At 51.2% G+C, this 27,591-nt stretch overlaps 1 long non-coding RNA gene across 5 annotated transcripts in view; it reads right to left on the bottom strand.

Annotated features, from left to right (window-relative positions):
- Positions 1–13,206: 13,206 nt before the first annotated feature.
- The window catches only part of LOC128338899 (uncharacterized), a 62,742-nt gene continuing 48,357 nt past the window's right edge, over positions 13,207–27,591 (bottom strand). The window contains exons 4-5 of one of the 5 annotated variants that reach the window (XR_008312741.1): positions 16,422–19,411; positions 13,207–15,489 (exon numbers count right to left, since the gene is read on the bottom strand). This is a non-coding gene — a long non-coding RNA (uncharacterized LOC128338899). Of the gene's footprint in view, positions 15,490–15,849; positions 19,412–22,812; positions 23,213–23,414; positions 23,722–27,591 lie in introns of those variants that run through there. The other 4 variants (XR_008312745.1, XR_008312742.1, XR_008312743.1 and 1 more) reach the window with 4 other exon arrangements.

Here is a 27,591-nt window from a genome sequence, read left to right as displayed (position 1 = left end):
GGAAACTTCCATACCTTCACAGCATCAGAAGGCACGCCATCATTCTGTACTTCCTTCTCGGACCTATTTGCATGGCTAGCAACCAACATGCTAATTAAAGGAGTTAAAGACTGCTCTGCTTAATGGGTCTGGAAGCCAAAGTCAAGAATGAACATGAGCACACAGAAGTGAGCCAACACCTAGCCACCTGCTTACCATCTTGAGAGCTGGTGCAGAGCCGAGACAGAGTTAGAGCATTTGCTGGGTGTCTCACTAAGATGGCAGATGGATGTGAAGAAAGAAGGTCCTTAAGGTATCTTGGTCCCAAGCCATTTGGGGTTTTAGAGGTAACCTTGCACACAGAAAACTATTGGCACACAATGCAACAGGTGTCATATGAGGAGAGGAGAGCTGGTCTTGTGGTTGCAAGCATGACTTGTCCCCTTAGCTAAGCAGGGTCTGCCCTGGTTGCATATGAATGGGAGACTAGAAGTGTGAGCACTGTAAGATCTTCCCCTTAGGGGATGGAGCTGTTCTGGGGAGCAGAAGCTTCCAAGTTCCCTCCCTGGTTTCTCCAAGATAGGACTGAGAGAAACTCCTGCCTGCAACCTTGGAGAAGCTGCTGCCAGTCTGGGTAGTCAATACTCAGCTAGGTGGACCTATGGTTTGACTCAGCATATGGCAGCTTCCTCTGTTCCCATGATCAGGGTGCTCAGCACCCGTCACAGTTCTTGCCACTGCATTCTGTATCAATTGAAGCTTCCCAAGGGTCAAGGGCTGCCTCCCATAGGGTGCATTACAGTGGTCTAATTGGGTCACCATGGCCAGGTCCACTTATTCCAGAAATGGGCACAGTTGGCACACCAGGGGAACCTGGACAAATGAACCTGAACCATCACACCACAGCAGCCTATGCAGTTGCTAAGATGTCTGTGAAATATCAGGTTTACAAACAGCCTTCCCTTCCACGGCAATATTTCAGAGCCTTTACAAAGCACCTGCTTTTAAGTAGCACACAGGGCATTTCTTTGATGGGGCAATTCTCTGGTCGTGTATTTGGAATATATGGAGACTGCCAGGAGAAATGCTCGACAGAAGCCTCTTTGCCTTCCCAACCTGACACATTTGGGGTCTTCCTAAGAGCCATCACCAAGACTGCAGTCAGGGGTGTGGCAGAACGATTTGGTGGTTTGCAGCAGACATGGAGGAGAGAATCAAAGTGTGCTCCAGCCTACAAGACTTGGGGCCTTCTGCTTAGGGAAGAGAGCTGGTCTTGTGGTCGCAAGCATGAATTGTCCCCTTTGCTAAGCAGGGTCTGCCCCAGTTTGCCTTTGAATGGGAGACTCCATGTGTGCGCACTGCAAGATATTCCCCTCAGGGGATGGGGCTGCTCTGGGGAGAGCATCTGCCTGCTTGCCTGCAGAAGGTTCCAAATTCCCTCCCTGGCAGCATCTCCAAGATAGGGCTGAGAGAGAGTCCTGTCTGCAACCTTGAAGAAGCTGTTGTCAGTCTGGGTAGGCAATACTGAGCTCGATAGACCGATGGTCTGACTCAGTCTATGGCAGCTTCCTATGTTCCTATGGACTAGCACCATCAATCTTCATTCTCTCTCCCAACACAGCCTCTATAATTAGTGCATCCGTTCACGAACCAATGTTGATAGAGACTCTCTTGGGCTCCAGCGCCATCCCTCTTTCCTCCATAGTAAATGAGCTTCTCCGGGGCTGGCTAACTATTCCCACCCCTCAGAGAGGGACAGCAAATATCATCCTGGCTTTGCTTCCTTTCCTGAAAGTCGACACAGCCTGGTCGGCTGGGAGCCAGTGCCGTGTGGCTGATTCTCGCTTGAACAGGATTTGGCCCTCGAGAGAGTCAGCTTGTTACTGAAGGCCAGCCGCCAAGCACCTTCGTTCTTCTCTGTGCATCCAAACCAAAGAGAGGCCTGAACTTGGCCAAGAGAGTCAGCTGCCATAAAATGATGCCCATCACCTATTCCATGTCCGTGTCTGTGTTCCAGCTGCCGCTTGGCAACAGACCCCCCCCACCCCGAGTCCCCCTGTTTTCCCTCTCCAAGCAGAAAGATGAGAAGCCACTTTAATCCTGGCCACCAGATGGACGCTCTCTCCCAAAGCAATCTTGTTGGGGCTTCTTGGCATGGCAGACCTGGACAGCTTTGATGTGGAACTCAGGAGTATTTCAGTGAGCTTCATTTAAAAAAACAACAAAAAACACCACAGGCCAGAACTACTTTGGAAAAACAAGAGGCAAATGACATGCACACCCCCTCCCTGCCACCTACCCCAATGTTTGCTAAGAAACCACAGCAAGAGTTCCACAGGGTGGGTTTTGCTCCGCTGTTTGATTAGCTCTTTTGGATGAGGAGAGCCAGTTTTGCAGACCTTGCTGGTGCTGTTTAAAATGGGGTTAAAGGGGAAGGCACAGCAATGGGCTGATCTCCTGAAACTGGGAGCGTACTGCTGAAATCCCAAGCTCCCTTCAGTCTAGCAGATTTCCATGTGAATAGCTGCTATGTGGGTGATGCATTGTATTGTACTGTAAAGGTAAATTGTGCCATCGCATCAGTGTCAACTCTTGGAGACCACAGAGCCCTTTGGTAGAATACAGGAGGGGCTGACCATTGCCATCTCCCATGCAGTATGAGATGATGCCTTTCAGCATCTTCCTGTATTGCTGCTGCCCAATATGGGAAACATACCAGCAGGGATTCGAACCGGCAACCTTCTGCTTGTTAGTCAAGTATTGAGTCTTATTTATTGATTTAATGTTCCACACAATGGAGACTGAGCGAGTCTTCGGATGACCTTTGGCATCTACCGGTTGTGATGTCTGACTGTGCTGGGACAAAGGGGTTAAGGCACATGGACCTGAGCTTATGGAAGCATGGTCTCCACCCGATGCCTTGTGCAAGAATCAGGGGCATAGCTAGGCGAGAGGGGGCCCGTGTTTATCCCTCTCTGTGGTGCCCCCCCCAAGTGAGGGAGATCATGAAGAAAATAGGGAGGGATGGAACTGGAGGGCCCTCGGGAGCTGGGGGCCCATGTTCTTTGAACCCTTTTGCTCAGTTATAGCGATGCCCCTGGGAAGAACCAATTCTTTGCCAGGCTGGGGCTCGCTGGGTTCCAGGAGTCCCCACAGTCAGCAGTGGGAGAGGATGGCTCAGGGCTGGAAACTGAGAGAGGAACAGGACCACGGCCAGCTCCCTGGGCAGGTTCAGCACTTGGAGAGCTCCGAGGGCACCACCCACTAGGGCAGTTGTTGGGGAGGGAGCTGGTCCTCACTGAGTCAGCCAAGAGCTCTGCTCTCTAGCTCTCAGAGTTGCTAGAACTGAAGTATTAAAGCAATGCTTTATACTTTGGGCGCTGGCTCCAAGACTGGGGAGGAGCCTCCAACCAGGCCTGCTGGTCTTCAGATGGGTCCTCCAAGAACACCTCTGCTAGTCATACAGGAGCTGTATGGGATGCAGCCAGAGCTCCCCATGCTGACTCACCCATGAACTGCCTGTGCCTTTCCCTCAACCCATGAGAAAACTCTGCGAATCTCACACTTCATGTTTTAAAGTGACTAGCCCTCATGACTTCAGAGGGGGAAATGTGCTGAGATTTTTCTCTCAGAGCAAGTTGCTGGAGAGCAAATCCACAGTGTAATTTTAGTGTATGGGTGTGTACTGATATCCAACAGACCTGTGAAATCTGCATCAGTAAACGCCACCGTCTTCTGCCTAAACATGGAGGTCTTAAATTGGCTCCCAGCATTCTGTAACTCCAACTTACACAACCCAGGAAGGAATCAAAGTACTTTGAGAATGTTAATAGGCTGTCCCTCCTAGAAGCCCAACGGCACACTGAGTGAAAAAGCATTTATTTTGGAGATTGATGGATAAGTTGTTCTCATTGGCCTTCATCTTTTTAATTGGATTTTTTCCTCCAGTATAGTACACCTCCCCCAAAAAAGGGGGAGGGGAGTGATTGTTGAAAAAAGAAAGCAAGCTAATGAAATCTGCCTTGCATTGTGCTTTGGCAAGGCAGCTTCTGACTCTGATTTGCTGACCTGATACAATGGCGCTCATGAATGTCCCAGCTGCCCAGGGAACAGATGTCAGAATGTCTACAGTCCAGCTTCCCTGAGAGAAGGAGAAGTTGTCAGAGAAACCTTGCACAGGAATAATTCTGTGGGACAGGCTGAGTAATGAGAAGAAGTCCCAAGAGGAAGAGAAGCTAGAGGGCAAGCAGTCAAGGGGGCGTGGCAAGGAAGGATTGACTAATGGGAACCTGAGAGAAGTTTAGGAGGGGGCCTGCGTGACCTCGAAGGGGACTTTTGCCAGGGACAGTGGAGCATTATGAACTGGCACAAAAGCATTTCTGGCAAATGCTTGGGCTGCAGGCTCCTGGCTGCTCTTTATTGCCACACAGATTTAAAAAAAAAACATACAATCCTAGGAAAGCTAACAAAATGATGCAGAACCATAGGAGAGAGGAGGAATTATCACCAGGAGGCACATCCGTCCGTTTCACTCATTATATATACCAGTAATCTCTTAATATAAACCACTCCTGAATCTTTTTAAACTTAATATAGCAGATTTGCATAGCGCCCCATCCCAAGAGTGTGTGGTGCTGCCAATGGCTTCAGTTCTTCGAACAACACTGTAAGGGAGCAAGGATTATTACCAATCTCCTTCCCCACACATTGAGGCTGAGAGGGATCATGATCTCACCCCAGGCCAACTAGTGAGTTCACAAAAAGGAACATAGGGAGCTGCCATATACTGAGTCAGACCCTTGGTCCATCTAGCTCAGGATTGCCTGCCCAGGCTGGTAGCCGCTTCTCCGAGGTTGCAGGCAGGAGTCTCTCTCTCTCCCATTGTCCTTCCAAGGGAACTGCTGGTTCATAAGATCAGTTGCAAGGAGAGAGAAAGGAGGTAATTAAAATGCCTAAGTGGGCGGAGATTGAGGCAAGGCCTCGAACGGGCTGGGTGCTGCCACTACCATTGCTGCAATTTCCGGGAAGACTCCCACTTGAGTCTGATGATCCCTGGCGCACGGAGCCAGGGGCCTCAAAAGGCACCGGAGTCAATGGCAGCGGCAGCACCCAGCCCGTTCGAGGCCTTGCATCCATCTCCGCCCACTTAGGCATTTTAATTACCTCCTTTCTCTCTCCTTGCAACTGATCTTATGAACCAGCAGTTCCCTTGGAAGGACAATGGGAGAGATTAACAAATTACCTCCGTGGGCTTTTTGCTGATGAGTTGGTGGCTCCTGCGTTGTCCTCCAGGAGAGGGCGAGCTGCCTGGCTGTGGCCGTCTTTATGGCCAGCCTCTTCCACTGACCCATCGGAGGAGCTGAGGAGCGCTCCCAAAACAAGGCCCTTAATTTACTGTTATTGCCTGCAGTCCCTGCAGCAGCACACGTGATTTAGGTAGATGAAATCGGTGGTAGTTCAGAAGCGCATTGAAGAGGAGTCAGAGTCTCTCATGCTAGAAAGCTGGAATCTGGCTTGGATGGCTGAGAACATTTGTGGGTTTGCCATTTTTATATGCCGCCGTGTGTGTGTGTGCGTGCGCGTGTGTGTACACACAGAGGAGAGAGAGAGAGAGAGCTCTCTAGGTGGTGTACACAGTCGAGTTCTGCATAAATCCTGCTCCACAGGGCTCGGCACCCAGCATCCTCTGGGCCAAACATTACCCTCCCATTGACAAGGGAAGGCAAAAGCAGGATGTGGACTGAGCAGATCTGGGTGGCTTTAAAAGGAGCTTAGACAAATTCATGGAGGAGGACAGGCCTCTCAAGGGCTACTAGTCTGGTGGCTAGAAGCACGCAGATACCTCTTGCCTGGGTGCTTCCCAGAGGCATCTGGCGGGCCACTTTGTGCAACAGGATGCTGGTGGCCATCACCACACCCCAAGGCAAAGAATCCCCTAGATTAGTGATGCGCTGTGTGGAAAAGTCCTTCCTCTTGTCGGTCCTAAGTTTCCCAAACTTCCGTTTCATGGGGTGACCCCTAGTTCTAGTGTTGGGAGAGAGAGGTGGGGGGAGGCTTCCTTGGGCCTGATCCAGCAGGGCTGTTCTTATGTTATTTATTTATTTATTGTTAAATTGATACCCCGCCTTTCATGAAGCAAATCCCAAGGCAGCTATGTAACCCTTGTTCAAGTGTAGCTACACTACCCCTTGTAGAGATGGGGGGGGGGTTGAGGAGGAGGAGGAGGAGGAGGAGGAGGAGGAAGGCTGCCCCATTGCTTCCCTTCTTTCCACAGAAAAGTGAGAGAGAGAGACAGAGGAAGAGAAGGGCCCACCCACCCCCTTCCCCATGGCTGTAGCAGCAACCCAGCCTGAGGTCTCAGAAGCCCTTGGGGCTGGTAAGTTTGCCTTTTAAAAAACAACAACAACAGCCCCAGACCAGCCGGCCTGGGGGGGTTCAGCTTGACCTCGATCCGGGCCCAGTCTGGCTCGAGGGTGGGCCCTTTAACTGGGCCAGTTTGAGTACAAGCTGGCGCAACCTCAAACCAGCTTGTACATCCCTACATTACTGGCTTTGACAGCAGCAGGCGGAGGGACATGGGTACCAACCCCGCACCTTTATAAAAGTTTTTCCTTTGGGAAACTCAGTTCTGAGTAAAGATGGTTCGACTGAAGACAGGGTTTTCCGGAACCACTTGTGTCATAGGCCTGAGGAGTTCCTGCACTCTGCAGACTGATGGTGCAATTGAAATAAGGAGCACTGGGCGGAGAAAAACCAGGGAGACGTGTGTCTGCTGGTGCCAGTGGCAGCCCTCTTCCCTTCTGGCTGATTGGACTTGAAAGTTTACAGAACGCTGGGCTGGCTTTAGACACAAATCTTCTTTTTAAAGTGGATAGATCCAAGGCTGCAAGTGAGAGGGAGCTGGTCTGGGGGTAGCAAGCAGGAATGATCCCCATTCCAAAGCAAGGTCCACCCTGGTTTGCATTTGAATGGGAGAACATAGGAAGCTGCCATATACTGAGTCAGACCCTTGGCCCAACAAGCTCAGTATTGTCTTCACAGACTGGCAGCGGCTTCTGCAACGTTGCAGGCAGGAGTCTCTCTGCCAGCCCTATCTCGTTGGAGAGGCTGCCAGGGAGGGAACTGGGAGCCTAGTTGCTCTTCCCAGAGCGGCTCCAGCCCCTGAGGAGGGGAATCTCTTCCAGTGCTCACACTTCTAGTCTCCCATTCATATAATGCAACCAGGGCGGACCCTGCTTAGCCAAGAATGTCAGAGTTGGGGGAAAGGGCAAGAGCAGACCGCCTCCTTCCTGCCCTGCTTGTGGGCTTCTGGGAATCCTCTGGGCAGCCGCAGGATGGAGGACTGAGCAGTGCAAAGGGCTTAATCCGCCCCAAGCCCATCCTTAATGCCCTCTTGGTTTCACAGAGAATTGCTCTGGGCAAAGCTGGAGAACGGGGCGGGGGGCGGGGTCTCGCGCGCGTCCCGGAGGAGAGGGCTTTGTTTGATCCTTCAATGCGCTGCTTGGGGTCCTCTCCTCCCTCCCTCCCTCCCTCCGGGTTCCTTCCGTCACCGCTGGAAATGAGCAGCATCCATCCAGCTCCAGAAACCTCTTCATCTCGCCGCCCCGCAGCTTCTCTCCACGCCCGGAGCCCCCCGCTAATTATCTCCCCCCCCCGCCGGCGATTTCAAAGGACTAATCCCCAAACCGCGGCAGGAGGGGCGGGAGGATGGCAGTCCGGGGCAGCCGGCAAATGAGTCTCTGCATTGATTCCTCCTAATCAGGGGCAACAGTAATTAACGTGGAGGAGCCAGGAGACGGCGATGGCGAAGGGGAGTGTCCACCACGTCCCTACGCGAGGAGGAGATTAATAAAGTGGGGGGGGGGCCTCCTGCCTGCCTGTCCGCCTTCCGTTGGTTCCCACGGTTGGCGCAAAGGGCTGGTCAGAAACAGGCCAGCTTTTAACGGAGAGGGACTGTCCTACCAGCCCAGAATGCCTAGGCCGAGGGGCAATGCGCGCTTGCTAGTGAAAGACCAGCTCTCCTCCTCACCAGCGCAGAATGTTCGGAGTGGAAGGGGCCCTGAAGGTCTTCTAGTCCACTCCACCGCCCACCACCGGCTCAGAGCTGGAAATTGCTGCCTGGTTGCTCCTCCTGGTTAGTAGATCTGGGTGACTTGCAGCTCAGTTACTGGATGGGGCAGGGTGAGTCCAGTACCAAGAGGATCTGCAAAAATTAAATGCCCTCCTGTCTTCCGAGATGCTGGCTAGTGAGTGCACGGAGTTGGCTGCCGGGGTGGCATTCCTTTTGCGGCATTCGCTCCCTTCCTGGTGCCCTGGCCTGCTGGAAGTACGGACTTACAGCATGCAGCCCTTGTTTGCATGGCTGGGAAAGAAGTTGCAGCGCAGCTGGCCCTCTGAAAAATGTGCATTAAAATTTAAAATGTGTTCCAGAACATGCTTTTATAGATTAAAAGTGCAATTCCATGAATGTCTACTCAGAAGCAAGCCTCCCTGTGTTCACAGCAGCTTCCTCCCAAATGAATGTGCAGAGAATGGCACTGTACATGCATTAAATTTCAATGTATTGTTAGTCTATTTGGCTGTGTTGGCAACATCACACACAAACCTACTTTTAGCCCCCACAACTGCCTCTTATGGTTACTGACTTCTGATTTCAAAAATACTGAGTGGAAAGAGAGCCCTTTCCTCTCCCGCCCCCACACCCCCCCCCGCCCGCAAACTGAGAGGGAGAAGAGATGGGTGGGAGTTTCCCTTGAGGGAGGGCTGGGATGCATTTTGCAGCCTAAATTCACATTTCTTTAATTGGAGTAGTATTCGTATTATTACTGGTAATGTTGCTGTGGCTGTATATATGCTGCTTTTCTTTCTTTCTTTCTTTCTTTCTTTCTTTCTTTCTTTCTTCCTTTCTTCCTTTCTTTCTTTCTTGAAACAGCATATGAACTGTTCTCAGAGCAGTTTGCATTGCCAGAAGGATGGGAAGCCAGCTCCCTCCTGCCATAAAGGAGCTCTCGATATCTTAACAGAAGAACTAACTCCGTGCTGGAGAAGAGTCTCCCTGCAATTTGCCCCCTTTCCCAAACTGGGTGCCCCTCTCCCACGGGGTGGGGTGGGGGGGCTGGAGAGGTTTCCCTGCCCCAAGCTTACAATCGGAAAAGAAGCCGCACAAGGAAGATGCTTGCAACATTCCCTGGGGGTGGGGGTGGGCTGGTATGCTGGGCTGAAGCGGGAACCTTGCTGCTCTCCCCTTTGAAGCCTAAGAGCACTGCCTCTTTAAAAGTGGTGCCTCTTCTTTGCAGTTAGCAAACGGCCTTGGTTCAACCCCATGGAGAGACAAGAGAGAGGAGGAAAGAGGGGTTTCAGAGTTTGCATCGCATTCCAGCAATTCTGACAACAAACATGAATCATGAGACAGGGGTGGAGGCTGTGTGAATGCGCCCCTCCTATTTGGGCAAGGAGCATCAGGGCCCCAAAGCAGACTGCACCGAAAAACCCATTTCATCCCCGCTCTTCTTCCTGCATTCCAAATCTGAAGTGCAAACTCCAAACCCATCTGGAAATTCCAGGCGGCTGAGCTCCGTCAGATTTCCCCTTCCTCTTCCCCAAAAGGCTTTCTGCAGAGAGGTCCCCTCTGGCTTCTGGGCGCATTTTCGTTCCCTTTTCCCTGTTGCATCTCTCTTGGAAAAGACTAAAAAGCTACTCTGTAGGTGTAAATATTTTACCAGAAATTAATTAAAGATGAGGGCCATGTTGTGCCTGCTAAGAGGGGCATTTGGGGACATGAATTATGGACCGGCCTCCCCCACGCAGTCAGCCCCGTCTTTCCACGCAAGGCTTCAGCTGTTTTGAAGTTCCTGCAGCAATTCCCCAACATCTCTGAGCCTCCCTTTAAAAATACAACACCCTGCTGGAAGCAACCCAGACGCGACAGAAGATGGGGCTGTGCCCAGAAGAAGGGGGTGTGTGTTCTGCTGCAAATCTGTGCTCACCATCTCCCCTCTTTTGGATGGGCTGGCTGCATTTAGAGTCATGACTTGAACCCTGCAGCCCCATGAGCCAGGGGGAGCAGCCAGGCTCTCCTCCCTCACAGTCTGGGGAGGCGACAGAGGCATCCTTGTGGTGACTCCGACCACTGAGCCGCCAGCCTCCTTCTATGCTCCGCCCCTTCATCTGCATAAAACCCACCCCTGGGTTCTGTTGCTCGGTCACACTAAAGTGTGACAGAATGTTAGAAGTCTTGGACAGCATGCTGGGGGAGAGAGAGAGAGAGAGAGAGAGAGAGAGAGAGAGAGAGAGAGAGAGAGGACTAGACCCAACAGGTTGAAATTGCAAGGAATTGCAGCCTTAGGCTAGACAGGTGGGGAGGGAGGCGGGCGGGTGGGAGGGACAATGGCTGTGCTGTACTTACCTTCCCCCCAGATGATTTAATTTAATTTAATTTTTACATTTCTATCCCGCTCTTCCTCTAAGGAGCCCAGAGCAGTGTACATGGTTATGGTTATGCTCACAACAATCCGGTGAGGTAGGTTAGGCTGAGAGATACGTGACTGGCCCAGAGTCACCTAGCCAGTCTCATGGCTGAATGGGGATTTGAACTCGGGTCTCCCCGGTCCTAGTCCAATATGGCCAGGCGGCTTGGCCATGCACACGAGCAGTGCTCCTGGGAGAGCATCCCAGCCTCCAAGAATCCCAAAATGCACCACACACTGAGCAAGGTGCATTGGGGAATTCCCCCATCAGATGGGCTCTCTGGGCACCCATTTCGGTGTCTGCTTGGGCTGCAAGGATCCCGAGCAAACACATGATCCCAGTGCCAAGGTTAAGGGCACACTTGCTTTGTTTGGTCACACTGAAAGTTGGGTCAACCTTCCTCCCACGGTTCACGAGGCCTGTCCACTGTATTTTTTGAAGTATGTGCGTTTATCCATGTACATGTTCATCTTTCACCTCGGAGTTATTTAAAAAACTGTTTTTTTTAAAAAAAGTTTGCAAAGACATGGGTGACGTAACAAGTGCTAGCCAGTCAGTGCTGCCATGCAAAGATGGGTTTTGCTGCCAACATGCTGAACCACTTTCCCCAGAGCTTGATCCTGGGAAGAGGAAGGTATGTTCCTGCTGAACGCAAAGTGGGGTTGCCACCCAACACCTCAGCCCCTCCACGCGACAAATATTACGCCCATCTTGGTCACCCTGAGTTTCCCACAGTTGTGCACTTCTGAACTTGCTTTGAAAAGTGAATTTACCACTGTGACTGTTGGGGGAGGCATTTATTTTCCAAAGTGGCTTGTGCAAGGGGGGGGGCTGTTAATCTAAAACAAGGCATAACCGAAAGAGAGAGGTCCGAAAGCAAAGCTCTTTTAAAAGGTGCACAGAGGAGGGCGGGGAGGTAAAAGAGCATTCTCGGTTGTACTAAGATCAAACGCGCTTTGTCAACAGTTAACGGCACCCTTCTCTTGGGTACCATGGAAACCTGCCTCTTGTTGTTTAAATTATAAATGATATAAGGGAAATCCATGTTTCATAATAACTCAGGCCATTCCAAAAACGTAAAAGGCTTTGAAATCCAGGTTTACATTTCATTTAGGAATCCAAGGGAGGCTGGTGCAGAGAGCAAACGCCATCCACTGCAGAATTTGCTCCTGGAGCCCACAGAGCCCTGTGGTTTTCTTTGGTTGAATACAGGAGAGAATGACCATTGCCTCCTCCCGCGCAGTCTGAGATGATGATGCCTTTCAGCACCTTCCTAGATGGCTGCTGCCCAATCAAGGTGTTTCCCATAGTCTGGGGAACGTACCAGCAGGGATTCGAACCGGCAGCCTTCTGCTTGTTAGTCAAGCATTTCCCTGCTGCGCCACTTAAGGTGTCTGTTCAAGAGGTCTAATCAGTATAATATAGAAACATGCCTGTCCTGTCCCAGGTCTGGAGACTTGGTGCAAAGATGGGAGGAGGAGCAGATACTTGGGGGAGTTTGCAGATATCTGCTTGCTTGCTGGCTGAACACAAAACTAGTGGTCACATGGCGTTCAGCAGCTTGAGCTGCCATTGTGGAAGAAACCAAGTATCTAGACCTCATGAGGGCAGAGAAAAGTTTACAGAGAGATCCATGCCTTCCCTTCCAAGTCCCAAAGCACACAGGAACGGCCAATTCCAAATTATTTGGACAAGTTAATCAGAATCAGATTAACTCATGCAACAGCGTGTGCACATCTAATGAGTGAGTCTGCATAAACGAATCTACGAAAGCCTTGAGTTTAATTAGAGAGTGAAGGTGCTTGCAATTTTCACTTGCGCTCCAAGAAGCATGGAAACGGCAAGTGAAGAAGGTCACTCTAACCTGGGCACCCCATATGAGCCGTAAAGACTCAGGGCGGATCTAGAAGAGTGGCCATGTTCCAAGAACACAGGTCACCGGGGCCCCGGGGGAGAGAGGAGGAGAAACTGCTGCAGGCCCCGGAATCAGCCAACTCCACAGCAGCTACACACACACACACCACTGCCCGCCCGCCCCGCCAGCTGGCCGGCCCTAACCCATCCAGCACAGTCACCATCACCGGCAAAAGGCAGCAGGGCAGCCGCAGCATGAAATACGTACATTTATTGGGCAATGGAGTTTTCTGGGCTCGCCATGTGAAACATTTGTGGGCCCAGTGTGTGAGATTCGGTGGTCTTTTTATGCACAGATTAAATCCAGCACTGCCTGTCATCATCAATTTTATTACGGCCGTTGGCCAGCAGAAATAGGAATAACAAATATACTCAATACAACGATCAATAAAACAGTGCTAAAACAGTGCCTGTCCATTCTCCTTTCTTTGCAAAAAGTTAATCCCTTGAAATAATTTTCTTGCCTATGGGTTGTTCCCCCCAGCCAAGATGTTCACATTGTTTTGCATTGCGGGGTTGGGCATCTAAGCAAGCTGCCATCCTCTTGTAACAGATTAAAGAGGCATACAACGCACATTGTTATAAGCTGAAATGCTTTGGCTTATTCTTTCCCTGATTCTGCACCCTTCCTTTGGGAAATGCCAAATTCTCTGGCTTCATTATGCATTTATTTATGTATTGTGTATTCAGGATTTTATCAGAAGAGTTTAAGAGAGAGCGGGGGGAGGGGGAGGGCGCACATAGGAATACAGGAAGCTGCCATATACTGAGTCAGACCCTTGGTCCATCTAGCTCAGCATTGTCTACCCAGACTGGCAGCAGCTTCTGCAAGGCTGCAGGCAGGAGTCTCTCTCAGCCCTATCTTGGAGATGCTGCCAGGGAGGGAACCTGGAACCTAGATGCTCTTCCCAGAGCGGCTCCAGCCCCTGAGGGGAATATCTTCCAGTGCTCACGCATGTAGTCTCCCATTCAGAGGCAACCAGAGTGGACCCTGCTTAGCTAAGGGGACCATTCATGCTTTACTTTATTGCACAACTGTTTTTTAGTTTTATATTTTTTAAAATGTATTGTAAACTGCCTTGAGATTGTTTTTGTAGCAGATTACAGCTTTTGTCTCAGAGGGGGGGAATGTGGAATCATCCCTGGCTGGGCTTCTCATAAAATGAATCTATATTTTCTGGTAGAATTAAAATGCTGCCACTGCCATCCCTCTTATTGACAGAGCTTGAACCTCCCTGGGCTTAGGGTGGAATCCCAGGGGAAACACTATTTATTTTGCTATTGGATAAGTACAAAAAACCTTCCACGTGATGAGAAAACTGATAGCTGCTGAGCGCTTGAGGAGGCTTTTGAACCAGAGAAATCCCCTTTCTGCACTCCCTTTTTCTTGAGTTAAAAACCAACTCTGAGAGGCTTGTAAAAAGAAAAGAACAAAAAACCACTTTTATTCAGTTACTACAGACTGCTACTGTCTGAGGCTTTTAGGTTTTAAATAAATTCAAAAATACTTAGTAGGTTACAAAAATAGGTTGTCTTAGGCTGCAGTTTCAGGTTGCATTTAGGCGGATTGAGCATAGACTAGTCAGTGCATCTTATTTCAATTACGTTGCAGGTAAACAATAAAAGAATAGTATCAGGAATATGCAAAGTACCCATACAAAGAAATATAAGATGTCAGGGAGGGGTCTTGGAACCTTCTGTGTGCAAGCCTGCAGAACCTCTCCCCAGAGCGGCCCCATTATCTCCTCAGGGGAATCTCTTGCAGTGCTCACACATGTCATCTCCCATTCAGATGCAACCACGGCAGACCCTGCTTAGCAAAGGGGACCATTCATGCTTGCTGCCACAAGGCCAGCTCTCTCTCCTGTCTGCTGGTCTGCTCTGGAGACCTTTCCTGGACACAGACTGCCTCCCATTGGGCCATGACTTGCAGGACCTGTGAGTCATGACTCCACACAGTCTTCTTGAGGACTCTTGTTTCCACGGACTCACGTCAGCCCTTGTTCCTGGATCTGGCCCACTAAAGCAAAATCCAGCTGTCAATGCATGTCCCCTAGGGATACTGTTCCCCCAAGGATCAAGGCAGTGGGGAGGGTAGCTGGTCTGGTGGTAGCAAGCAAGAATTGTCCCCTTTGCTAAGCAGGGTCTGCCCTGGTTTGCATTTGAATGGGAGATGACATGTGTGAGCACTGTAGGATAATGGGGCCACTTTGGAAAAAATGCTTGCTTGCTTGCTTGCATGGAGAAAGCTCCCTCCCGGCAGCATGTCCAAGACAGGACTGAGAGAGACTCCTGCCTGCAACCTTGGAGTAGCCGCTGCCAGTCTGTGTAGACAATCCTGAGCTAGATGGACCAAGGGTCTGACTCAGTATAAGGCAGCTTCCACTGTTCCTATATTCCCTGCCTTCCCTGAGCCAACTAGCCCAGCCTGCTGGTTAATCCAGACGTAGGTGACTCTTTGGAAATTCTTGCTCCAAACAGTTCTTTTGAAAAGCGAATGCTTCCCAGCTCATGCCCAGACACGCCGGCTGTCTGCACTTCATTTTCTTGTGTGTCGTTATTCCTGAATGTGTTGTGTGATGATGACAAAGACCAGCTTCTATTTTAAAAAAAACAAAAACCATCCTCCCGTCCCAGACAAACTCCGCTTGTCTCAAAGGGCATGTCAGTCTTTGGCACTGATGAATGGCATGCTCACTTTCTTTTACGGGTGGTCTCCACTCCAAGCGGCCAGATCCTTGAAACAGGGACAGGATCTGCGTGGAGGTGACATTCTCTGCCATCCAAGTGAGGGACTCGTGGCCTTTAAGTGAGATTGATAAACAGAGTCGTCACAGCGTGGCATTCACAGTAGAAAGGGGGCACGTTGGTGGAAGGAGCACTTTAATTCCTCTGTTCCCATGAGAATCTGTCGAACTCCGGTGCATTCTTGCTGCCTGCTGGTTCTTTCCTGAGCAGCATCACCAAAACCCAGACCTCTGGCAGATGACGCTAAAAGTCAACTTGTGCCGTCGAGTCACTGTGAACTCCTGGCCACTACAGAGCCATGTGGCTTTCAGAGAAGGTACCCCCGAATCTGTGCTACGGAGACCAGGAAGACCGCAATGGATGTCAAGTCTGTGAATGTTCCTGATAAGGGGGGGAAAAAATCAAACAATTCTGTACCAAGACAATCTGAATCCTGTGACGGGTATAAATGGTGCAGATCTGGCAAATGCTTTTTTATTGGCTTGCATTATTTAGTTTGCATTTTTACTGTTCTGCATAATGTATTCTCCTTCTGCTCTATTAGCATTATTAAAAATAAGTATATACTGCTTTTCAACCAAACAAAAGTCCACAAAGCAGTTTATATAGCAAAAAGAAGAAGACCAGACAGCCCCAGCATACATTGGTCTATATAGTAAAGATGATGAAGCCCCCTCCCCAGTTGCTGAGAATTTTGTTCCCCACCCCCGCCTCACCACCACCCCCTTTGGTTTTTGAGGTTTCAGCAGGCCACAGACTTTGAAGTATATCTTTAGAACTACAAAATCATAGAATTGTAGAGTCAGAAGGGACCCTGCAGGTCTTCAGCCCCCTGATCATCACTGCAGGAATCTGCGGCAGCATCCCTAACAGGTTGGGTGTCCAGCCTCTTTTAAACGGGGTCCTGTTTAAATTAAGCAAGCATAAGACAAATAATTTGCTTAATGTGCCCCCTTTATAGGATCTGCTTCATTTGCCAGTTTAAAACTGGATGGTGGGTGTTGTAGTCCTGCGACATTTGGGAGCCTACATCTGGGAACCCGCATGTGAGAGCTGCTGCCTGAAGTGGAAACCAGTTTGGCTTTTCCCCCTCCCCTCCCCATGCTGTCTCCCATCTCCTACGGTATATGCTGTGTGACCCACAGACTGGGGACCCAGCACACAGGAGGCTTTGTAGGGCCTGCAGCTTGGAAACTCAGCTTGGAGTGCCCTTGACAGAACCCCTTGCGTTTGAGTCTGGGCAAGAACTGTAAGAGCTCCAAAGCAGCACAGCGAAGCAACAGCCCGCGAATGTGTCTCGGTGTGACAATTACCATGCATAAGTAATGAGCCTTTCTCCATCTGCCTTGCCAGCATGGAGAATTGGTCATGCGTTCTCCATTCATGTCCACCACCAGCCGCAGCAACAACGGGGCTTCCAGTCCAGGGCCTGGGTGCTGGTTCCGGGCTCCCACGTCCCTCCACTCCTCTTCACAGCTGCTTGAAATGTGAACAGCTCCTTCCTTGTCAAACGGCCAGCCCTCTCCCTCCTTCCTTCAGCCAGCTCCTGCTCCTCTGCCTTTAGCTGCAGCTTGACAGCCACACGTTGGCAAGTGAGAACGCTGACCTCCGTGCCATCACGAGAAACCGGCTTCCGGTTTCTGCAGATCTGGGTGCAGGATGTGTTTCCTGGCCAGTTGGCAACTGTATTTACCTAATCATGAGGACCTGAGGTTGTTGCAAATGCGGGGAGTTTAATGAAGCAAAGCAAAGCTTGGGCTAATTCAGCAGATGGAGCCAGACTTCGTGCATAAGGACGGCCATCTCTGGAACGGACAGTGAAGCCCTCTCTCACCCAGAGAAGCTGCTGCAGGTATATCAAGCCCACACCCAGACACCCCCTCTCAGCATGGAGTCCTGGGGGCTCAGAGGCAGCCTGGGGTTCGCCAACCATGCCCCCGCCTGATTACAGTCCCCAGGATTCTTAGGAGGAAGTCATGTCACTTAAGTAAGACTTCTAATTTACACGGTGATATGACTCTGGCACCATAAAGGCAAGCCAAGGGATCATGGCACAGGTTTCATGGGCAAACATCCCAGATATATAATGAAGCAAGCCTAGTCCACAAAAGGTAAAAAAGGATCTTAGGGTCAAGTTAGATGGTTGCCTAGATTCACTTTTCAGAGCTGTGCTTTGTGCCAGGAGCAACTCCCACTAAAAACCAGCATGCGGGCCTGATCCTGGTCGAGACCATGGCACACAGGGAGGGGAGGTGAACGCATTGCCCCTTGTGTCTTTTTTCCACCAAAAATCCCGACCTATAGAAGTGGCTGTTTGCCCCTAAAGCAACTAAGAGGCACCTTTTAAAAGTGGTTTTTCTTTCTTGAGCAGAGGGAGAGAGCTGGTCTTGTGGCAGCAAGCATACCTTGTCCTTAGCTAAGCAGGGTCTGCCTTGGTTGCATACAAAAGGGAGACTTGATGTGTGAGCCCTGGAAGAGATTCCCTTCTTAGGGGATGGAGCTGCTCTGGGAAGAGCACCTAGGTTCCAAGTTCCCTCCCTGGCGGCATCTCCAAGATAGAGCTGAGAGAGACTCCTGTCTGCAACCTCTGCCAGTCTGTGCAGATAACGCTGAGCTAGATGGACCAAGGGTCTGACTCAGTATATGGCAGCTTCCTATGTTCCTAATCAGAGAGAGATCAAGTGGGGGAAAGGCTTACATCCCTCGAAACGCACACTCCCTGGGATCCCGTCGCCCTAGGAGATGTGGCTCTTGGCAGAAGTCCGAGGCACTGCATGCTCGCCCACTGGTGATTAGCCCAATTAGCCCTCTAAAGAGACTGCCTTTTAGAGCTGATTACAACTAAGCGTCCGTTGCTGGCGAATAGCCACACATGAGCAAAGCGTGGCCCTCACAGGCACACAGAGAGACAGCGTAATGGGCCAGATTCTCACACAGAACCAACACTGATAAGGCGACACGCAGCAGCGGATGATATCAGCACCCACCACAAGGAGCTCAGCCGAGATGAGAGCGAGAGGGCGCGCTTCACACCAGCCTCTCCCTCTCAGGCAAGATGGCTGTCCCGTGCCTTCTACACAGGGACTGGCGCACGCAGGGCATTTCGTTTCACAACGGAGATCCTGACACAAGCACTAACTTTTCCTCCTTGGGACGCAATGTTCTTGTGCCAGGGGATCTGCCCCGATCCTGTTGCTACAGGGTAGCATGGTGCAACCCGGCACCACCAAAACCTTTGGTGGCCTCATGCCCAGGAATCGGGAGCGTGTGCATGACTCACAGATTCCCAGCTGGCCAGCTTTGCGTGGGTTGTGAGAACCTTATTTTGTGCCCAGTCCTCCTGGCTTTGCTCCTGAGCAATCTGCGCTGGACTCTCTCTCTCTCTCACACACACACACCCCTCTGGCTGGACCACAGAATAGGGCTCCCCACCCCCAGCACTGCATCTCAGGAGAGCGGTGTGCCAACAGACCCTCTTCGCCATAATGAACCCGGCTCATAAATAGCCTTGCTGTGCCTTCCTTCCAGCCGGTGAATATTTGAAAAGGCACCCGTGTCGTGGCTCTCGCTGTTCCTGTGACCTGCCGGGCGTGGGACGGGCGAGAGGCCAATACAGAAGCAGCCAGTTTTAAGCGTCCGTCGGAGCTCTAAAGCATCCTCACCTTTTTACAACCTTGGCTCTTAGGAGTGTTTGGGGGTTGTAATAAAAATGGGCATAATGCATAGAGGGGGCGCTTGGTGCCTGCATGTGGGAGGAAAGAGCATTCTTGCTCCAATTTGCTGGGGGCCGGCGGTGGTGGTGGGGGCCTTGTTGTTTTCACTCTGTGCCCCTGGAGGACAGCCTTCTCCTGCTGGGCTGAATCCTGCACATCGCAGCTCAAAGGGTCCAAGCGCAGTTTATTGGATATAAAAACCCCGACGACAGGCATGCGGGGTTTGTCCATGCATATGCTAAAGGCAAAAGAGGAATCCCCAGAGAACGCTGAAGTCGGGCGGGGATGTGTGTGTGTTAAGGCAGCTGCATTGCTGATTTAAAAGTTGATCCGTTATGTAGCAGGGAAAAACTGCAGGCTCCGACAGGCAATAATGCTCGGATTTGATAGAATAATGATCCTTCCCAGAAGCCCTCTCCTGCCAAACGGCGCCAGCTCTGTGCGGGCTGGGACTCTGGGTGGGTGTGTGGGAGGTGGGTGCCGAATCCAGATTCCTGAGCCTTTTGCTTTCTAGCCTTTGCCAAAAACACAGCAAGTGTCTCGCTGTCTGCAAAGCCCTGGCTGAATGTCTGCAGGAGGCATGGCTCCTCCTGAAACAGAGAGAGTTTTTAAATAAATACAAAGAATATTTATATAGCGCTTCACAACAAAAGTCCCCAAAGCAGTTTACATATAAATAAATAAAGTAAGTAAGTAAGGCTCCCTGTCCCCCAAGGGCTCACAATGTAAAAAGAAACACAAGACAGACACCAGCAACAGCCCCTGGAGAGATGCTGTGTTGGGGATGGACAGGGCCAGTTGCTCTCCCCCTGCTCAATAAAGAGGATCACCACTTTTCAAAGGGGCCTCTTTGCTCACTTAGCAGCGGTGGCCAAGGCAAGTTTCCAGAGATTGGGGGGGGGGCCAAGCAATGTAGCCTCAGTCTGCAATTTAGCTTCATTTTTTAAACTCCCAGTAATGGGCTTGTATCTAGCCACCTAATGGCACAGCAGGGAAAAGCTTGACTTACAAGCAGAAGGCTGTCAGTTCAAATCCCTGCTGGCAGTATACTGGGCAGAAGCGAAATAGGAAGTTGCTGAGAGGCAATGGTCAGCCCCTCCTGTATTCTACCAGAGATAACCACAGGGCTCTGTGGGACTCAATGACACACCTTTACCTTTAATGGGCTTGTAGCTCTGGCCAGGCCCCACTTGGACCTCTGGGCTCAGGTTTCACGCCCCCTCCGCCTCTCTCTGCCATTCCTGGGTCCTGCTGGCAGCATCCACTTGGCAGAAGTGGCAAGTTCTCAGTGGAGCCACATAGCAGAACAGGACTGCCAATTACTGGCTATTCTGCCTCCTGCGATATTTTTCACCCGCCAGCCATCAAAATGTTTAGAATGGCTTTCTATTGTCACATGCCAGATCCTGGAGGCTCTTCAGGCCAAACCTGGAAAGTGGGCCACCCTCCCTACCTCGCAGGGTTGTTGTGAGGGTAGACTAAAGAGGAGGCCCATATATGCTCCCCTCCCCTGAGCTCATTGGGGGTGTGGTGGCTGGGCTGCCAACTCTGGAGCCATGCCTGGAGACCTTTTACCCAGTAATGTGACATATTTCCACCCTGTCCGAGCCACTCTTGGAAGAGTCAGCTGGAGATAGGCGGGTGCCACTGCTTGGCAATCTTTGGGACGGGGGCGCTTGCACAACTGCACCCCACGAGCTGCCTCAATGCACAGGGCTTGCCTGGGTCTCCTCCCCTTCCATTGGCATTCTCTGCGAGTCCCCAATAATGTGTGATATTAAAGGGGGGGGCGCACCGCTTTCGAAATCCATTCTAAATCTCTTTTATCACTTGTGTTGCATCTATTTTTAAGAGACTGTCAAGACTGAGATTGTATATTCAAAGCAGGGGGGTGGGTGGGAAACAACAGCCCCTGAGCTGCCAGGCATAAATATGCAGAGTGGCGAAGAGAGCCGTTCTCTGAAGGCAGCAGCTGACGACATCCTCTGCTACTGAGCGCAGAACCCTGTCGCCTTCCGCCAGCGATGGGCGTCATGCAGCAGAAGGATCTGGCCTCCAGACTCCCCATGCCACACGGCCAGTCCAAAGGCAAGCCTGGAGATTGGGGTGGCTTGCTATGGCGAAACCCCTGCCAACTGAGCCAAGAGGCACCTTTTGAAAAGCGGTGATTCTCTTTATGGAGCAGGGGGAGAGCAACTGCCCCCCTCCGTCCCCAGCACAGCATCCCTCCAGGGGCTCCGGCTGGCATCTCTCTTCTGTTTCTTTTTCAGATTGTGAGCCCTTTGGGGACAGGGAGCCATTTCATTTATTTATGTATATCTATGTAAACCACTTTGGGAACGTTTGTTGAAAAGTGGCATATAAATATTCATCATCATCTTGCTATGGTGAATCTCGAGACATGGTTGCATACATACATACAAATATTTATAGACTGCTTTTCGACTAAAGTTCCCAAAGCAGTTTACACAGAGAAAACAATAATAAAGTCATAAGATGGATCCCTATCCCCAAAGGGCTCGCAGTCTAAAGAGAAACTCCAGATAGACACCACCGGCGGCCACTGGAGGGATGCTGTGCTGGGGACGGATAGGGCCATTTGCTCTCCCCCTGCTAAATAGAAGAGAATCACCATCTTGAAAGGTGCCTCTTTGCTCAGTTAGCAGGGGCTTCCGTCACCGTTGACCACCCTCAAACTCCTTGCCGGCTGAGCTGAGAGGAGCCCGCCAAGGCCTGTCCTTCCAAGAATGCCTCTTCTTCACACCACACACCCTTTCATGAGGCGAGTTGAGACAGTCGCCTCAGGCAGCAGGATGGCCAGATGCCCTCGGCCACTGGAGCAGGAGGAGAGAGAGGCCGATAGCAACCTTCCTTCCCCCTCCCTGCCCCCAATACACTTCCAATGATGCCTGCAAGGGTTGGTTTGGGAGGGGAGCTTGCCCCCACCAGGAGCATGGGGCAAGGCAGCTCTTGGCAGCTGATCTCAAGGTGTGTCCCCCCCACCGCCCCGCCAAGCCTTTTGGGTTGACTCTTGTGCCTCACCGGCACTTGAGAGATGACATGGAGGAGAGCGAGGAGATTCGGGCTTAGATTAGGCGACCCGAGTTGAAATTCCCACTCAGCCACGAAACTCACTGGGTGACCGTGGACCCCGTGCTCACCCCTTGGCCTGGCCTACCCTACCTCACAGGGTTGTTGTGAGGATAAAAGGGGAGACCCTCCCTGCAATGCCACCTCAAACCCCTTGCCGGAAGGGTGGCATAACCATGTCAGAAACAATGGTCCACATGCTGAAGACTGAGGAAAGGTTTCATTATATGAGAGACGGATCCCTGTTTACAGAACCGGTCCTGAGTGTCTGGTCTCTGCCCCTCGTTGGCTTCTGGGGGTGATGCGTGTCTAGAACTTCATTCATGTGAGTCTCTAGTTTGTTAAAAGATTTATCTCCTGCCTTGTTTTCCTGGAGGACCTGAAAATCGTTTACAAAATCAATCCATCAATTGATCATAAAAAAGCAATGAATGCAATAATGAGGCAAGCAGTAAGGAGAGACAGCAGACAGTCGCATGAGTCAACCCAGAGTTGAACGAGTCGTTCTAACTAAGGGGAGCTACTTTCCGCTGCTTTAAACATGGTAACTCTGACCTGGGGACCCCCCACCAATATGATGTGGATTTAGTTTGCATCTGTCAGCACAGGGTAACTGTCATGAACTCAACCTCCATAGTCAGGGGCGTATCTAGGGTGAGGCAGGCAGGGCACGTACCCCCGGCGCCACTTGAAGGGGGCGCCATTTTGTAAAATTAATTTTTTTTAAAAGACTGCCAAAAACAAAATGGCCACCATGCATGCTCAGATGGCCTCTGTGAGGCCCTAGGCCATGCCAGGCCTTGCAGAAGTCATTTGAGCATGCACGGTGGCCATTTTGTTTTGAGCGGCCATTTTTTTAAAAAAAGATTATTTTTAAAAATGGCCACCACACATGCTCAAATGATCCCTGCGAGGCCCTAGAGGCCAGCGGGGGGAGGGCAGACCCCCCCACGGCCTTTAGGAAGCCCCCTGAAGGGGCTACAGGTAATTTTTTTAAAAAAAAAAATTAATATAATATAAGACACTGTACGCACATCCAGAGTGGACCCAGCTTAGCAAAGGGGACGATCCATGCTTGCTATCCCAAGACCAGCTCTTCTCGGCCACTGTGCCCATATCCATGTGTGACACCACAACCAGACCAGACAGAAAACATTGCTGTATTTATGTATATCCGTCTCTCTCCGATTTATATCTCACTCTCTCCGGTGGGTTCAGAGCTGCTTATAACCACCACCATCACCACCAACAACAACAACATGTCTGTCCCTGAAGGGCTCACAGTCGAAGTAATTAAATGGCTGGGGGAAGAAAGGAAACCAGATGAAACAAAAATGAAGATTTCCAGACATAAAATGAGCTCAGCTCCAGCTTTGGGCATCTTATAAAAAACGCTGTCAAAAGAAGGACAGCAGGAAGGTGGTCTGACTTGTGCCCACCACGGAGCTGCCTGCCTCAAAGAGCCCCCCCCCCGCCCCGTCACCCCTCCCCGGCTGCTCATCAGTAATGACCAAGCCCCGCTTTGCCTGGCTTGGAGCACATGAGCAGGGTATGACGTATGCAAGCCAAGATCACCCTGGGTCCAGAAGTGGCGGTCTCCTCCTCGGGTATTTCTGAAACCTCATTTAATGGGCCATGGCTGGCGGACTCCAAAAGGCACGGAACAGGCCACCGGCTTCCCATGGTGCACAAGAGCCGGCTTCTTTTCGCACGGTGGGATTCCTTTGGGCTTGGAGTTGGTCGGAACACGCTGAAACATTCACAGGCTTTCGTTCACATGCATCTATTATGAACCTGGAATTCCTCCGCTCTATTAAAAAAATGATGTAATGATCTCAAAACATTCCATGTCTGCCCAGATCTAATAATTCCCTTACCTAGTCTCTAATGTTGTTTTTTGGGGGCGGGCGGTTTGAATACCGCAAACCACAGAGTGACTTGAATGTTCACAACAGGAGAGGAGATGTTTTCCACCCTGTTCTTGATGAGGCCACATAAGAACCTAAGAGAAGCCCTGCTGGATCAGGCCCAAGGCAGTTTCTCTAGTCCAGCCTCCTGATTCCCACAGTACAGCCCACTCTCTCTCCCAGTGCTGCTCCCCAACAGCTGCCCCCTCAAAGGTAGACTGCCTCTGGTCATGGAGGTACCCTGTAGCCATCCAGACTACAGACAGACCTGGTCTCCATGCATTTCTCTACGTCTCCATTAAGCTTGCCCTCGTCTTTTGTGGCAGTTGTTGTGCTCCCACGTACAGAGTCCAGTCTGGAGGAGCTTCAGTCTGGATCTCCTCCTGGAGGTGCAGGTGGCCTTGGTGACCAAGAGACCCTTCTCCCGGCTTCCACTGGCTGACCAGCCCAGGCCTCGTCTGGAAAGGCCTGCTCCTCTCTCCCCAACTGCGCACGATCTGCATTGGCTACCAGTTTGTTTTCAGGTTCAGTCCAAGATGTTGTTTGTGACCTTTAAAGCCCTGAGCGGTTTGGGGCCTGGATACCTTGAGGATCAGCTTCTCCCTCTATACCTTCCCATGGAGCATTTCCAGACAGCGGGCTGTACCGTGCGTTTTCTGCCAAGCTTTACTGTGGGTTTGAAGTTGCCCCAAAATACCAATGCAAAACTTGGGGTTTTTTTACCCCAGACAGAAATCGGGCTACGCTCTAACACACCATGAAAGACCCAAATCATGATGCTCTTCCCAGAGCGTCTCTATCTCCTGAGAGGGGAATCTCTTCCAGTGCTCACACTTCTAGTCTCTCTTTCATGTGCAACCAGGGCAGACCCTGCTTAGCTCAGGGGACAAGTCAAGCTTGCTTCCACACGACTATCCCTCCTCTCCTTGACCAGCTCTCCTCTCCATCACGTGTGCACCGTCCCCCATGCTCCCGACGTTTCATGGGCAGGGTTCACACAGTCACATGAATCTTGGTTATTCATCCTGGCTAAATGCTGGTTACCTGGAGCTGTCTGACTAGGATTTCTGTGAAATCCTGGGTTCTCACTGTCAGCTCCACAGGGCTCACTGATCTTGATTAACTGTTTAACCAGGATCCTTGTGGTTGTGTGAACCCAGCCATGGTTTCTTGCCCCTTCCTTCATTTCATTCCAAACTTCTCCTCCACAAAGTCCTGGCAGCCCCCTTCCCTTTTTAAAAAAAAAGATTTGCCCCCTATGGTCAGCAAAAGCAGAGCAGTGAGTGACCAGCAAAATCAAAGACTCTGTGAAGATTGGGGAGGGGCCTGAAGAATAAGGAGATGGGGTCTAGCCTGCCCCCCCCCACCCGCATTTGAACAGAGAGAAGTTGTCTGGGGGTGGGGCACAGACACATCAAGGCAGTGCGTGAATCCAAAGGTGTGATTTGGAAGGCAGGCTGAATCTCCCACATACCAATCGCCTGTTAAATATTCATCGGCTCCAAGCCTCGCCTCGCCTCGGGAGACCGGCGAAAAGATGGGAAATGTGAGTAATGATGAGCCCAAAGAGAGCAGCGGCAGGCAGCTTAATATCCTGTTTGAATAAACGTTTTGTAGATGGAGCAAGACGGAGGCCGGCTGATGACCACACACCCCCGCAGAAGCAGGATGTCTAGGGGAGCAGGTGGGGAGGAGGAGGAGCACAGCTTGTGTGGGCCTTGGGTGGCTGTGTGCAGGAGGGGGAAGTCTGGCGGGTGCAGCTTCTCCCTTGCCAGCGGCAGCAGGACTTTCTGCCTTGCCCTCTCCTACGCAGCAAAGCTGGGCCCTTGGCCCGGTGCATCTCACCCCCATTCCTATCTACAGCACGTTGGGTGGGATGCAAAGCTGCTGCCGGCTTTAAGTACAGGCATGGGAGACACAGGATTGCAGGGTGCAGAGTCCGGCCCTCTGCCACGCACACTTTTCCAAGGGCAGAGGCGTTCTAGTCTCCTCCTCCTCCTCCACGGGGAAGCAATGCTCAGTTTGTGCAGTCAGCCCACACCTGGCCCCATCGCTTCTGTTCCAGATACAGATCTGAACCATGGCAGGGTTGGGGTGGGCCCTAGGGGGGAACGGAAGACCCACCACTTCCTCCTCCTCCTCCTCCTCCTACCCACTTTCATGCCTTTACTGCAGAAGAAGTATAAGGACGTGGCGGGGGGACACAACATTCTTGGCACACCATTTCTCAAAATCCTGTGCATACAATATATCACCCCCTCGGACACTTTTCAGATCACACGTTATCGCCCCCAATGCTTCGGCTTGGCAGGATCGTCTTGAAAACGATCCCCAGAATCTCAAACTCCTACAATGGGGAAACACAGCAACTTTTTTTGCGACTGACTTGCAACACTGCTGCACTAAATCACAAAGACAAAACCTGAAAGAAGTCGTTGGAAATGGGCACGGCCCCTTGTGTCACAACGCAAGAAGGACGGAAGCACGCTTGGCAGATCCGTCGTGACCCTGTGGTTAATCTGGAGAAGGCTGGTCTTTTTAACGATCAAGATGAGTCCTCCAATGAGGAGCCAACAGTGTGCTAGTGAGCTGGGGAGGTGGGAGAGGAAGGGTGAAGAGCAAGTCCTCACCCAGCTGATGCCGCCCCCTGCCACAGGGGCTCAGGGATATTTGCCATAAGGACAGCCCGGCTGGATCAGGCCCAAGGAAGCCCATCTAGTCCAGCCTCCTGTTTCCCACAGTGGCCCACCAGATGCCTCTGGGGAGCCCCCAGGCAAGCGATAAAGTCATGCCCTCCCTCCTGCTGTGGCCCCCCTGCAACTGGGATTGAGAGGCACCTTGCCCCTGTGGCTGGAGGTGCCCTCCCCATCTGGAGGTGCCCCCCCCTTGTTCAGTTAGAGCTATGCCCCTGATCTGAGCCATTCCGCTGAGATTCCAAGGCCAAGGCCATCCCCTTGGACAGAGAGGCTTCTGGATCAATTCCTCCCCCCCACCTCCCCACCTCAATAGCGGCTGGCCTTGTAAGGGCCAGCCGCTATTGGCATAAATATCTCAGAAGTTTCCCTAACAGCTGAATGTATTTGAAATGACTACTTGATTAGGGGAAAATTCAATAAAGCACGTTTAATGTCCTTTGTTTATATTCAAACAAATCCAAAGCTTTATGGGGAAATGTTGTTTATTGGAATGCTTGTAAAACAGAACTATGCTCTATACGAATGCTTCTGACCTCCCCCAGGTCAGCAAAAGAAATGAAACACAGCTCTGGGTGTTCACTTGGAGTGAGATTGTGGCCGCATTCGCACGTGACACAAAACCGGAGGTGAGGGGACCTCCGGGTTCATTCTCAGCACGTCGGAATGTGGGCAACCGCAGCGTTGCTGCAAAATGGACCCATGGTTTTCCTCCCCATACAGAGATTTGTACCTTCAGTTTGTCATGAGGGCCACTATCAGGACTTCTGGTTCCATGGAGCCAGGGTTATGTTCAAATTCTGGCAGTCTAGTTGCTTTGCAACCGGAGTTGAGGGACGAAGCTCATAGGAACCTAGGAAGCTGCCAAATACTGAGTCAGACCCTTGGTCCATCTAGCTCAATATTGTCTTCACAGACTGGCAGAGGCTTCTCCAAGGTTGCGGGCAGGAATCTCTCTCAGACCTGTCTTGGAGATGCTACCAGGGAGGGAACTTGGAAACTAGATGCTCCTCCCAGAGCGGCTTCATCCCGAGGGGAATATCTTACAGTGCTCATGCTTCTAGTCTCCCATTCATATGC

Source organism: Hemicordylus capensis, chromosome 17 (assembly GCF_027244095.1).
Source record: "Hemicordylus capensis ecotype Gifberg chromosome 17, rHemCap1.1.pri, whole genome shotgun sequence".
In the NCBI taxonomy this organism is placed as follows: domain Eukaryota; kingdom Metazoa; phylum Chordata; class Lepidosauria; order Squamata; family Cordylidae; genus Hemicordylus; species Hemicordylus capensis.
This window is presented reverse-complemented; position numbering and strand designations above follow the sequence as displayed.